The sequence below is a fragment of the Lichenostomus cassidix genome, chromosome 2 (genome assembly GCF_008360975.1).
Source record: "Lichenostomus cassidix isolate B80296 chromosome 2, HeHo_3.0, whole genome shotgun sequence".
In the NCBI taxonomy this organism is placed as follows: domain Eukaryota; kingdom Metazoa; phylum Chordata; class Aves; order Passeriformes; family Meliphagidae; genus Lichenostomus; species Lichenostomus cassidix.
Window position 1 is genome coordinate 52,685,023 of NC_139482.1, and position 14,140 is coordinate 52,699,162.

Here is a 14,140-nt window from a genome sequence, read left to right on the forward strand (position 1 = left end):
GAAATGGAAAAATCAAATTCAGCAACAGAAGGAGCATCCAAGACATCTCCTGGGTACGCACAGCTACTAAATTGGCCACATCCCAAGAGAAACAACTTCCGCTTTGTCCCCTGGCTCCTACCCTTACCTCCGCCTTCCTCCTTTCCTTCTGCTTTCTTCAGTCATTTCCCTCCTGAATAGAAACTTTTGGGAGGCTTATTTCCTTGCACCTGTTTCTGATGTGATGTAACTGTGGTAATAACCACTGTTTGACATATTTCTTGGGGTTTTTTTTGGTTTTTTGGTGGTTTGTTTTGGAGTTTTTGGGGGGTTTTTTGGTTGGTTTGTTTGTTTGTTTGGGGTTTTTTTTTTGTTTTTTGGTGGATTTTTTTGTTTTTTGGGTTTTTTTTTGGGGGGGGTTGGTGCATTTTATTGCATTATGGTTGTATCCAAGAGATGGGCTTGGATCAGAGCTGCACAATAGGCAGTTCCCATGGTTTGGGAATATCTGAAGCAAGTCAGACCCCTACATCTCAGCTGGCCTTCCTCTTACTAAAGTGCAGATCCAAAACCCAAGGTCAAGCTGGAGAAGCTCAAGTACAAGTTGCAGTGCAAACTCTGTAGGTGTGGCCAGTCTGTGGTTGTGGTGGAATAAAACAATGTGCAAAGACTTAAATTCTGCCTTAGCATGTGCTTCCTGCACTCCTTAATGGAAAGAAAGTAATTAAGGAAGGCTGGGAAAGCCAGCTGCTGCCTTGACTTCCAGAAGCAGTAAAGGAGACAACAGAGAGATCAAAGTTAATGTCAATAATAATAATAATAATAATAATAATAGTGATGATGATGATGACGATAATATAGGACTCCTGTCCCTAGGTGGCGTTAATCTCTCTCCATGTATTTTAAGATCTCATGGCCTTTATTTGCTGAGGAAACTGCATATTTGGACCTGTTGTTTAATATGACCTGATGCTTTCTACAAGATCATGTTTTGACCGCCAGCTCTCATCATTGAAATTGGGCCTGTTGTGAACAACTGGCAAGAGGTCCTGTGCTGCTCAGGGTGATCAGCAGTGCCAGCACTGAGACTGAATGGTTCAGACAGACCAAAACACCACAGTTCTCTGAAAGCAAAGCTGCTTGGTACCACATATAAAGACTAGAAAAAACCAAAGCAGCGAACTGGCTTATGCAATGTTACCAAGTGATTTTGGCAAGTGATTATGAGGCAGGGCAATGCTCAGCAAATCCTCACAGAAGTGGCAGCTGTAGGCAGAGCCATAGGCAGGTCCCAAGGCGAGAGAGATGTACTGCACCATCTCACAGCTTCAAAGTATTTACCCTCATCTATGTCCAGTGCTTCTAGGGATACCCAACAACAGACTACCTATGCCCCAAACCCTTAAAACTGAAGGCTGGACACCATCACTGTCTCAGTGCAAAGCTGCATCAATGAGCAAATTGAGGGAAATTGTAGATTACTGTTTTTTTCCACCACCCTGACAGGAAGGAACTGGAATAAGAACTGAGAGATGACAATCCCAGTCAAATTTTACACATTCATGTTGGACAGCTTCTGAGTTTCTGTCCTGTGGTGGACTTAGGCATGTCTGTAAAGGCAAACCCCTCAGGTAATTTTACCATCTCCTGCCTGCTCAGCATTACCCACCATTAGGAAGGACAGTTTCATGTCACAGCTGAATTAGAGTCACTCCAGTGGCCCCTCACTGCACTGCTGTGGTCCAGCATTCCAAAGACATAACAAACCTTGCCTAAGAAAAGTTGACTGGATTGCACACTTTAACCCTTCTAAAGGCATTTATATTCCCAGCCTCTTTCCACAGCATCCCAGTGACCATGCAGGAATTCCCAGCCACCATATCAGTGGTGCTCCACAGTGTTTCCTCTTTCTTGCTGAGGTGTGGTCACAGTGAGCCCACCATCTGGTGTTGCAGCCCAGGGATGCTCTTGCTGATGCTTCTGCCGTCCTCAAGTCCTATAATTTGCTTCTAGGTTCCCAGAGTCAGCTGAGCCCTCTTAGCCCCATTGAAGCAGCAGCTATTGTGGAGGCAGTTACCCCATAATCCTGTTTTCCAAGGCAGAGTCTCCTGTCTTGTAGGTACTGCCTGAACTCTTTGTTCCCAGATGTATTACTTTTCATTTAGCTAAATTAAAACACATTTTCTTGGATTGTGACCATTCAGCCAGCAATTCCGATCCCTCTGTAACTGTAAACTATCCTTGCCATTATTTACTGGGCTGCAGGTGGACAGACTGAAACACAAGCTCTGCACAGGCTGCCCCCATTCAGTTCAATGGGCTGTTGATGCTGTACAATAGTGACAACTATTTTGGTGTCCGGGGAGAAGATTATTTCATGGCTGATTCTTTCAGCTGAAATATTCAGCTCTTCTGAGATCTGGGAGCACATTTGGGATTGCTGAAGGAGTAGCATCTTTTTCTCCACAGCCTGTCTCATCATTGAAGGATAACCTCTCACTGCCTCCCCCTCCTTATTTCCTTTGTATATGGAAAATCACAGATAAGAAAGAGAGAGACAGAGAGAAGGAAAACAGATTTACTTCATTATATTCTGCTCCAAGTCACGCAATGACAGAGCAACTGAACCGACATCAACCCCTTTCCTGCCCACCCCAACACAGCTGAATTGCACCCCAAGCCATGTAATATGGCCAAACAGAGAAACTGAGGCACAGGAAAGATGAAAAATCAAATTGTCACCTTGCATGCTAATAATGTGCACAAACTGCTGCAGTGAGGATTCCTTTACAGTAGAACAGTTCCTGGTACAATGTAGGAAGGCAGAAGTCTGGAAGACTTCTCCCAGGCAATTTTAATGCTCTAAAGCAATTACAGAGAAATTACACACATTTATTGGATACATACTTTTTTTTTTTAAATCTTCTCTATGTCCACAGCATATCTGACAAGAGGATAAACATTTTTTCTATGCAACTCCAGTAAGGTCAATAAACTTATCCTGGGAATGAGTTTAGTGACATTAGGGTCAGAAATACCCTGCAAAACCATTTCTGCAAACAGCTCTGTCTCAGTGTGCAGGCATACCAGCTCCTTCACCCTCCCTATGTGTGTAGCCTGAATATCTGAAGAGATGACATGGCTTTTCAGCTCTTCTCCTGGGCTATGGCACAGAGGAGCCATACCGATCAGGACAATCAAACAATATTAAGTGATTTACCAGAGGTCAGATCCTGTTCCTGCAGGATGAGCCACCATGTCAGGGAACACTCCCTCTGTCTGTGATGGAATGTTAAGCAATTTCCCAGGAAGATCATTCTCCTATGACCACATCTAAACTATAGCGTTAGCAGGAAACACGCAGGCTTTAAACAGCCCATGCTGCATTTGCTCAGCCACAGAGATGCATCCCAGCCATGGTGTGTGTGGCACTTATCCCTCCATTTACTGAATCAGAGGCTGGTGTTGTCACAGCACATGCTGCAGAGGCCACCAGGCCACACACACATACCTTTCTTGTACATGTTGCCTAAATCCCATTGATCAATGACTTCCTGCATGGTCAATGGAATGCTGTGGGAAGAGGCACATAAAATTCCCTGCTCTCATTTAGCCCTCCTGTCAAAGCTAGAGAAGTCCTGGCCCAGCTTCAGCTACAAAAACATATGAAATATATCAGCTGAGCTGAACAGAATAGAAACCGATGGCCAGTCCGGATATTGCTGCTGTTTCACTGGGAAGGTTTACTTCCGAAGCCAGTGTGGATGATTCATTCAAGAGCCCAGGTGCTCCGGCCCTCGCCAGGTACTATGGTAAAGGGGGCCAAAGCCAGGTTAAAGGTAAATCACTATAAATCCACAATCAATAGGCATAACTTGCCAATGGCTAAACGCCCCCAAGAACAAGGCGAAGCACAATTAATTTTGTAGCATTTGTGCTTTTGTCCTCTTTTCACTGCTCTATCTTGGGCACTTGTGATGAAGTAACCAGAGAATTGCATGAAGAAGGAAGCCCTGTCTTGCAAAGGACTTCCAGATTTTGATATCTGGCTTGATTTTAAACAAGAATGGAAAACAAAAACATTCTCATGCTTCTAATGGGGACCCAATTAAAAACAACAACAATGGAACTATTAATAGTTACTGGTTCGTTTGGCTCTATAGAGAGACTTGAAACACTTTAAGACAAGACAAACCCAAGACTAGACAGTACATGGTTAACGCCTTCAGAAAATCAGATACTTTATGAGACACAAGTCTGAGTGAACAAAACAGGGACACAAAACACATTACTGATCAAAAAATTCAACCCTCAATAGAAACATACAAATTTGAGAGATGGCTGGTGAAACTTTCACAGACACAGCCTCCACAAGAAACATACAGTTTCTTGTTTCCCTTTCTAAATAGTTTTTAAGTTGGGTTTTCCTATTCACATTGAACAGTTTCCATGAAAACAACTGCAGGGAACTGCAAACTAATAAAAGAAAAGAACAACAATAATACCTGTTGTGACTATAAAGTACAAATAATGAGAGAAATGCCCATGTGGATCTAAAAATCAGTAAAATACTTGATTATGCTATTCTTAAACAAAGTATGTATTTGTTTCTTTTAACTTATAAGCTTTTGCAATTGTCATAGATTTATTTGACAAGAAATATTTGTTAAAAGGTAAAGGCAAAACAAAATTTTATTCTCAACTGTATTAATTTCATTGTATGAATCTCAAATTTTGCATAACAAGAATGAACCAAGCTGATCTGATAATTAACTCAAAGAATGAACAATTTCTTTCAAATGCTTATTTATAAATTCTGCAAGTTGGTATAGCTGACAAGGGGAAATGAGATAAAAAATGACATTAGGCTGGCTGAAAAACCTTCAACACCAGGATGTTGTAATCTCATCAGGAATGGAAGAAACAATGAGACAAATGTGTTCTGGGTGCCACCACCTTCTAGGGACTCAGACCAGAAAATCTTTAACTTGGGTGACTGCATAGAGAAAACCCAAGAAATACAGGGGGCTCTCAGGATCTCTTAGATAAGGAAAAGGAAAGGTTAATTTATTCCTTCAGCAGTGGGTTTTTTTATGCAGGAAAGAAAAAAATGTATTGGTTGTTATAGTTGCTTTGAGTTAGAGAGAAATATTTTTGAGGTTCCATTGATACCATTGTGAAAGAGTCTAGAGTTTCTAAAACTAGCAGATAATACTTACACAGCAGCTATACACAGAAGATAACTTTACTATGGACGTCATTTATGCTGGAAGTTGCTGCTTGTGTCAGGACCATTAATTGTGATGTGATTACAGTCTCTGTGGGCAAAGAGAGATTTGCAAGTACTGATTAATATATCCAACTGTTGTATCAAAAAGATTTCCCAACGTTTCTGTAAACAACATTTAAAATTAGTTAGGATGAAAAACTAAACAGAAAAGAAATTAATGAAAATTGTGCAGGCATAATGAAAATAAAAGAGAAATTGTTAATCCACCTCCCTCCACAATCCATCTTAAGCTAAAAACTTACACAGATCCATCAGCAACTGGAAACTACTAACTAAATGGGTAACAAAGAAGGAGGAAAAAGTAAAGAATATTGATGACATTGTGAAATGCAGAAATGCAGTAAGGGAAGCTGTGGGCCTTGATGGAGATGGTGCTTCAATATTCAGGCTTTCCATATTTAGATAGAGCAAGAATGTTAAAAATACATTAAGAACAAAAAATAATCCTAGCAAAACTGGCAAAGTTGTTGCAGAAAAGGCTGAAATAGTTACCTATAACTTCTGCATTGCAAATGAGTGGCAAGGTAATTATTTTATATGCAAAGGCAAATTACCTACCAGCCCATTAAGAAATAAATCACTATTAAAATTTAGCAGCATCTTCTTCTGCCTGAGAGCTGTGCCACCGGGGTCTCAAGAGGCATCCCGCAGAGAGCTCTGCTTCAGAAACAACGTGTAATACCTGTCTGGGCTGTAGGTAAGCGGAAAGGTCAAGAGCCCTCTCCTCTGGGCTGGGAGTGGTAGGTGGAATGGAGCAGAAGGCAGGGGCAGTGGACAAACAAGCACTGCAGCCTTGCTCTCTGGCCCTGGATCGCTGGCTGTGCTGCAAGGCATGACTGCCAAAGGAGAGCTAAAAACCTGCCAAAAAGCCACACAATAAATGGCAAAACTGCATCTAAGTGAGACACTTTTGGAGAGGAGTTTATTCCTGCAAGCCCGAAGAAGATTCAGAGGTGTCTCAATTTCTGCATGAAGGACAGAAACAGTCCCCACTAAATCTTTCTCCATCACACAGAGAAAGCCATCAAAACAGTTCAAGGAGGAGAACTCAAACCTGATCAAATGAGAAAGCTGGCACCAAGTGTTAAGAATCAGGGCGAATAAATTACTTAAAGAGTTTGTGGATGGCTCTGTTTCTTGATGTTTTCATTGGCTTCAGAAAGGAGAGATTTCACACCAACTGCAGTCAGCCAAGTCACTCACCCAGTCTCTCTAGCCTCTCCCTGGTCTGTGGAGAAAGACAAAAACTCCTACAGGGGATGATTCAGTGTGCCTAAATTCAGCATCTGCATTGAAATGCCTTCTGGAGGGAAACACGTCCCCCTGTCCCCCATCCTATGCCCTGATTATCAAAAGATCTTTGGGAGACCAGGTGTGTGCCAGGTGAGCAACTGGGTAGCACCAAATTTCTTTCTACTTTTGAGGAAAGTCCTCTACAAAAAAATCAGTGCAACAGGCTCTTTTTTAAGGTCACAATTCAGGTACTGGTGAAAATGATGCATGTGGCCACTTCTGAAGATGCAGAAATTACCTATAAAATTCAGACCCTGAATAAAACACTTGCACCAAACAGGTCACAACCCCCGCTATAGACATGACTCTATCTATAAAGTATTTGTGCAGTATTGCAGAGAAGCAACTAATTGGCTTCCACAGGTTACTTCCAGTTCACAAATGGGTCATATCACAAAGAAAATGAAAAGTCATAAAATAATCCGTACCTTCAGTAAACAGGCAAACCTACTCTTGCAAGCACTGAGGCAGGAAGAACTTTTGCAACAAAAATCTTGTGTTAGATAGAACAAGGTCTAATTGCATTTATTTATTTACAAGTGATATAACCCTGCTTGCCAGGGGGATTGCCCTAGATGATCTTCAGAGGTCCCTTCCAACCCAAAAAATTCTGTGATTCTCTGAGAAAATCTGGACTGTGGATTTGTCTGTGTTTCGCTTTCCTTTCAGAGGGACATGAAGCCACTTTGTTTTCCTCTCTTATTTGCTCTCTGTGAGTAGTGGTAATTTTTCTCCATCCCTGCAAACATCTGTATTTCTTCCTTAGAGCAGGTTTGCCAGATGCCTTTTAATTTATTACATCTGTCACCTGCTAACATGCCATTTATCAGCTGATATCTTCAAAACTGCATGCTAGAGATGGGCTGTCATCCGTCACTGAATCTGGTATAGAAGTCACAATTGTGCAGCTTTCCAGCTACCAGCTGTCCAGGTAAAACCTGAAATCCTCAGTGAACACCTATGCACCATGAGCCATGCTCAGGAGCTTGTGGGGGGCAGTGTGGGCTGTGAGTGTCTGTGGCTCACAGTGCATAGAAGTGAGCCCAGACGTCCTTAATGAACATTGCACATCACAGGCAGGACATGCCCATTTTATGTGTGGTGCTTGGAAAGGTGGCCCCACTCTTACTTTTCCTCCAGTCTACACTCACTGCTTGCAAATCTCTTTTTCTTGAGTTGTAGTTTAGTAGTATGAAGCTAGTCAAGGCTAAGGGCTTTGTCCCCATGCTAAAAATCTCAGTGATTTCACTCCTATCCATTTCTAAACTGATGCAGTTAAACCACTGAAACTCCAGTGGGAACACTTTGCCTGATTTTTGGTTAGCCAATTCAGATTCCCAGCTGATTAAAGCTACACTAAATAAAGCATAGTGCAAAACTGTGCTAAGAGAATGCAATTGGAGCTTGCTCTTCTTCAACTAAAGTGGTTTACTAGACTAGAGTTGTTCATTCATGGGAAAAAACCGCAACATATTCCTAAGCACACTCACAGTGGAGAGCTGCAAAAACATTGTCTCTCATTCTTAGTCTCTCATTAAGGGCAGCATATCGATTATATATTTATTTCTAATTTAGCAACAGCAGTAACACAAATTGCCTCCTTGACCCGAGGAAGTTGCCAAATGTTTAGTTCAGAACCAATTTCAGTGCTACTGTAATCCCCTGAACTGGAGACCTGAAGCAGAAGTAAAGCTGAGCCAACCTGAAACTATAGCTGTGCAAATGGCACCAATCTAATTAAGTTATGAAAAACTGTCCCTCTGGAGATGACTCTCTGCAGCTCACAAGCAAAAGGTAGAGAACATGTGAATCTGGCCACAAGCTCCAACTGTTGACAACCCAGCTTACAAAGCATCTGTACACATGCCCTTTGGGAAGAAAGATAAGTGGTACTCTGGGGAACCACATATTTGTTTAACTCTTTGTTCTGTACTTGTCCAGGCAAAGAGAAAATGTTTCATATTATGCTGAATACCATCTCACATTCTGGCAGGATTACTTGTCAATATTATTACAGCCTCTTCAGTTACAGTGCTTCAGCAATAAAGTAGTTAGACTGGCTTTGAAATACAGAAATTCAGGCAATACAATCGCACTATGAAAGAGTGCTCATTAGCCTTTGGCTGACCTTGAAAAATTGCGTTTCTTTCCAATTCTTCCACAAACTGCCTTTAAGGAGACCTCCTTAGTTCTACCAAGTCACAAGGTTCGACTGTGTGACTCATGTTTTTTAGCCACTCTCTCACAATCAGAAGGCATGCTTGCCTTTTACACGCAGCCACAATTGCTACAAGGAGGATACATAAAAATGCTCTGACCGTCTTTTAATAGGGACATGTTCTTATTTGCTTGGGATTTTTTTTCAGCCTCAAAAGTTTCATAATGAAACAGTTGGTCTTATAAAAAGTGTCACTCATCAACTCAAATTTTATGTCTAGGTCACTGTAAGGACTTTGTCAGATTGTGACCGGGCATGGCGGTAGCTGAAGAAGCTGAATTAAGTGTACTCAGATATGTCTGGGGACATGAGCTGGCTCTCAGAGGGGTGTGTTCTCTTGTTTGAGACAAATAGCATCGCCACAAGATCTGACTGTTGGTGGACATAGGTCACCAAATACGTTGGGCCATTAGGTTGACCTATATCCTGAATCTATGCCTCTGCTAACAACAGCCCTTGCAGCTTAGTGAGGGATCCTCAAGCAAAGCACTTGGACAAAGGAGGGGGGAGGTTGATTCAAGGTGCACCTTGCCCCAGCTTAACAGGTTTTGATAGCTCCACAGTGAAGGTCTCAGAAGTATTGTTTTCAGCAGAGCTTGTCACTGGCATGCCACACACGACATAATTACCTGCCTGCAGCAAGGCTGGAGCCAAATCTGCTCAGCCACTCTTCTGTTCCTCTTGCATGACTGAGGATGGAGCAGAACAGTGCCAGAGGTGGAGAAAAGCACCACCTGAAGGAACTGCAGGTGAGTGTTACGACTCACCCAGGGAACTGGAGCCTGTCTGAGGAGCCTGTCACAGCTGGCTCAGAGCATGGTAACAGGCCGATGTGCTGCACCCGTAATGCCATGGCCACTGTGCTCCCAGACAGCATCCTTGCTGAGCAGAGCCTTCCCACATCGGGATCCCGCTGCTCCACTCTCCTCACAGGAGCATCGCTGCGGTCCCTCTTCCTTGCACCCAGGAAACGTAGCAGCGTGTGCTGGTGGACGAAGCAGCCGCACAGTTCTAATTCCACCCAAAAGAGGGCAGTGGTGCTTACGGACACACAGACACAGTCAAGGCAGTAGTTTACACTCTGGCTGCTCGACTTTCACAACCAGCTGACAGAAACTCCCCAGTTCTTGGCACAGGCAGTGCAGTCCACGGAGCTCTGTCTTTCACACACTCTTAGTTAGCCTCTGCTCTCATTTCCTCCCTTTGACTGATTAGTTGTTTTACCATCATTTCTCTGGAAATACAATGAAAAAAATCACATGAATCCATCTGTGCCAGTACCAAGTGCCCTGTTCCAGGTGCCTCTGTGTTACCCCCGTCTATCAGCTATTCAGCTGCCAGGCAGTACACGCCTTCTGCAGAAGTAGCTTCTCAGACGAGTTGTGGCTTGGGTGTAGTCAGGAATGGAAAATTGGATGCACCACAGTTTATGGCAATCAAGCAATGTTCAGAAGCCTGATGTCACAGGAAACCACTGATATTATGAATAATTCAGAGCAATTAAAAAATCCCCGATATAACCAACTGGTTTTCTCCTATTGCAGCTATGTTTTCAAGTAACCTGTTTGTCCAATGCTTTCACTCTCACCTTTGACAGGTGTGGTTTGCAAAACAATATAATCAAACCCAAGCACCTGCCATTAGCACTTGTACTTACCATGCTCATCACTCAGCCACAGGGCTGTGTGGGTTTCCATAGTCTTAAGCCATTGCAGGTCATAGACTTGCAGTGGGGAGAGACACTCACTTTGTTTCCCACCATCAGAGGGTTTCTCAGCCTGGCAACCTCTGCTGTGCTGAGGTTGTTCAGTTAATGCTGTTTTCTTGGCTCCCATGCTAAAAACACCAGACATACTAGCAGCAGCCAAGGTATTAACAACAAAAACAGCAGCAAAGACAATAGCTACACAAGTCTAGCTCATGAGCTTAGCTTTGTCTAATGGTACAGGATCTGCACAGCCTCTGGGAGCTGGACTCAGAGCCAAAACCACAGCCAACTTTCCCTTCTCTACTGCTTCTGACAGTTGGGAATGACCCTGCTCCAGATCAGCACAGCCCTTTACTCCTGGGTGAAATGAAACATGGCCCCAGTATGCTGTGGTGAACACAGGCCTGGAAGTATGGTTTCTTACACGAAATATGTTTGGACAGAATGTGGTGCAGTAGCTGCAATGCAGCCTCTGCACAGCTGGGCTGATAGCATCACACAGCAGTCCCACTGCTGATGCACCTCCACATGACACTGTGTCCCCTCACCAGGGCTCCAAACAGGACAGGAGTCTGCCACTGCCTGCACTGACAGATCAGGGTCTCTGTGCTGAGAAGACAATTCTCCTTCAGAATAAATGCTAAGACTGGCTCTCCGGGGTATGAGAAGCCTGGTTAGAGGATGGGGCAAGCTTCAGTGTAGGTGGATGGGTAACACCCAAGCAGCTTCATGTCTCTGTCTAGCGAGACAACCCTTTCAGAAGGGGTAGGAATGTCACCCCTTCACCGATAACTGTCAGATGGTGTTCTTTAAGACTGTTCCTTGCGCTGGCAGAAACCAATAGAGCAGGGTCAGGTTCTTAAATTGCAGGTGTACCTGCCCTGAAATTATCTGATTGTACCACATGCACAGATCTAGATGCCTTAGCATGGGCATGAAGCACTTCTGGGGTACCTGGCAGGACCTCAGGATTCATGGAGTGGAACCTGTCCTCTACTGGCACTCAGAAGGGCATTTAAAAGCATTCTTGCATTTGAGCTAGCCTCTCATCTAAATAAAGAGCAAAGTCTATTACATTTCCTGGACATAACCTCCTTTCCTGAGGCTGCATGGACATACAGTCCTCTAAGTAAAACCCAAAAAACTTATGAAGTCTCTTCAAGGAGAAAACCCTACTCGCACCGTGAGAGCAAGACCTATCACTCGCTCTTAGTGGTGCATGCTGCAGACAATTGAGCTAGTTCAACTGCTCACTAATCCATGGGAACAGATTAGTGTGACTCTTGAAAGAAGAGTCAGGTTACTAGTACTGCACCCGATACAAGAAGTCCTGGTCCCCAGTGGCTCTGCAGTACTCCCAGATTTGGAGCTGGTGTTGCAGTCAAGCAAATGACACAAGCATTACATGATGTTGATCTGCTCTCCAATGCCTGTATTACTTGTTGGCACTTACCAGATATCTGCTGGCAGAACTTCAGCTTGGTCTGCAGCTTTAAAAGTGGCATAGGTAAAAACCTATGCTTGCTTCTATTTCTGATTTTTTAAGCATGCATGGTTAGATGTGCTTACTCTTCACTTCACTGCAGAGGTGATTGAATCACGACAAGGACCCACACAAGCAGTATGATGAAATATGGAAAATCTGTGCCTTTTTCTCCAGAGTTAGAGACAAAAATTATTGCTGTTGTTAGGAGAAGATGAGCAATGTCAGTATTACCGCATTTGGAAAAATGCAAATATGAAATTCTTTCCCAGTGAGTAGTGACAGTACCGTGCTATGTAGAAATGTGGGGAATTAGGCAGTGTCATCCCATGTGATTTGTACATACTTAAGAGGGAATTAAATCCTTGTGAACCTATCCAGTTTTACAGATGTTGAGGCCTGATTTGGCTTGTTGATGTGCCAGTTTTACATGGAGGCAATTCCACTGAGACCTGTGGTGCCATTAAAAACTGACAGAAGAAAGCGGAGACTCAGATGCTGCCACCCTACTTGCCATGCCAAGAAACAGCAGGCATTTCCCAAACACTTCATCCATTGAGCAATAGCAGCAGCACTAGCAAGGTCTTCTGTGATTGGCTTTGCCCATTGTCTTACCCTTGAGTCCATGGGGGACCACCTCCAGCAGCAAGAGGTCAGGAGTTTATCTAGACCTGTTCTGGTTTGGACCTCCTTACAGTATTACAAGGAGGTCATAATCTGCATTCTGCCATTTGCACACCATTCCAGCTCACAGGCTTTGTAAGGGTCCTTTGCTGTACCATTTGGTGCCCAGATTTCTCTTCCCTCTTAAATTACTGCCATATACTGCAACCGCTTTAATACTGGAGCTAATGCAGCACCTTCTCTTCTGAAAGGCTCTGTTTCTGGTGTCCTAATTGCAATATACCCCATTATAATCATTATCATCCTCACTGAGGGACTGCCTTTTCACTATGTACTGGGCCATATGTTCTGGTTTACAGCGATGTTACACCCCTGACCTTCCTCCTCATTTTTGCTGTTGAGAGAAAAGTCAAAGTCAAAGCAACATTCTTTACATAGGCCCTTCTGAATGCGCAGGGATGGGAGATATGAGGTTATGAGCCTCCCTCTTCTGTGTGTGCAAGGATTGCTGCTGCACCACGAATAAGAAGTGACGCAAGAAAATTATGCTGGGTGCAAATGATGTTCAATGTCAAGAGCAGCCTTTGAGCAAATGGAAGTCTGAGCACCTGCTCTGTGCCCCATGCATAGAGGAAGGGCGAAGCAGGCTGCACTGGGATGGGAATGCAGTCTGTGTCATGAGGCATGTCGGGTTTTACATGCCGACTGATTTTACTTATGCAATTGCATTAGGTCTCCTCATCTCCTTGCACTTGATTAACTTTTAGAAAAAGGGTAGGTGTAGAGATGCATGAAAAGTTAAGTGTGTGCACACTGCATGGAGCATCCAGGCTTCACTCATGATTATTCTGTTCCCAAGGAGCAATTTGGCAGTCTTGTAGTCATGCAGCCAGGTGTGCATGCATCCCTTGTGAATGCAGACTTTCAGTCTTTTCTTGGCCCTCAGATCAAGCCATGGGTGCTGGGAGAAAGGATTGGGTTTCCTTTTTGTTGTTTTGATATTTTCCTATGAACCCACCCAACTTTGCAACATTGCAAAATGAAGGCATTGGCCATTTTTATTTTTTGTGTCCTGCTGAGGGGAGGGACAGAAAGAGCTGGGTGAGATTAAACAATGGAAATGAGAGTGGAATGGAGGAGTGTACAAAACAAGAAGGTTGAGTTTATGAAAAGCAGGACCAGGCTTGGGAGAGAAAAGCCCTTATAAGTGTTTAGACATTGTCTTGCAGCTGTGTTACGAATGCACCAAGTACCAACTCAGTAGACAGAGGAAGAACAGATAGGTACAAAGTTGCTACCAGGGCTTAAGTTACTACTCAGCCTCAGGCACAAACTGTGGGACTTCACTTTTAGCTAAAAGCACTAAATACATGAGGGCATATGTGTAAATTGAATTGAATTGCCTTAAAAAAAAAAAAAAAAAGGAGAAAAGCAACCCTGGATTGAAAAATGACAGCATAATCACACCAGGTAGTCCTAGGGAGTCTGGCAAACTCTGCAACTGCTTTGAGTTACTCTTGTCCCCAGCAGTTCAGTGTGTGGTCC

The 14,140-nt window shown here is 43.5% G+C and overlaps 1 long non-coding RNA gene across 3 annotated transcripts in view; it reads right to left on the reverse strand.

Moving 5' to 3' along the window:
• Window positions 1-2,543: 2,543 nt before the first annotated feature.
• LOC146441374 (uncharacterized) overlaps window positions 2,544-14,140 on the reverse strand; it is a 34,479-nt gene continuing 22,882 nt past the window's right edge. For all 3 annotated transcript variants that reach the window (XR_014849873.1, XR_014849872.1, XR_014849871.1), the window contains 2 exons: window positions 5,199-5,297; window positions 2,544-2,841 (listed from right to left, as the gene is read on the reverse strand). This is a non-coding gene — a long non-coding RNA (uncharacterized LOC146441374). The remainder of the gene's footprint in view (window positions 2,842-5,198; window positions 5,298-14,140) is intronic.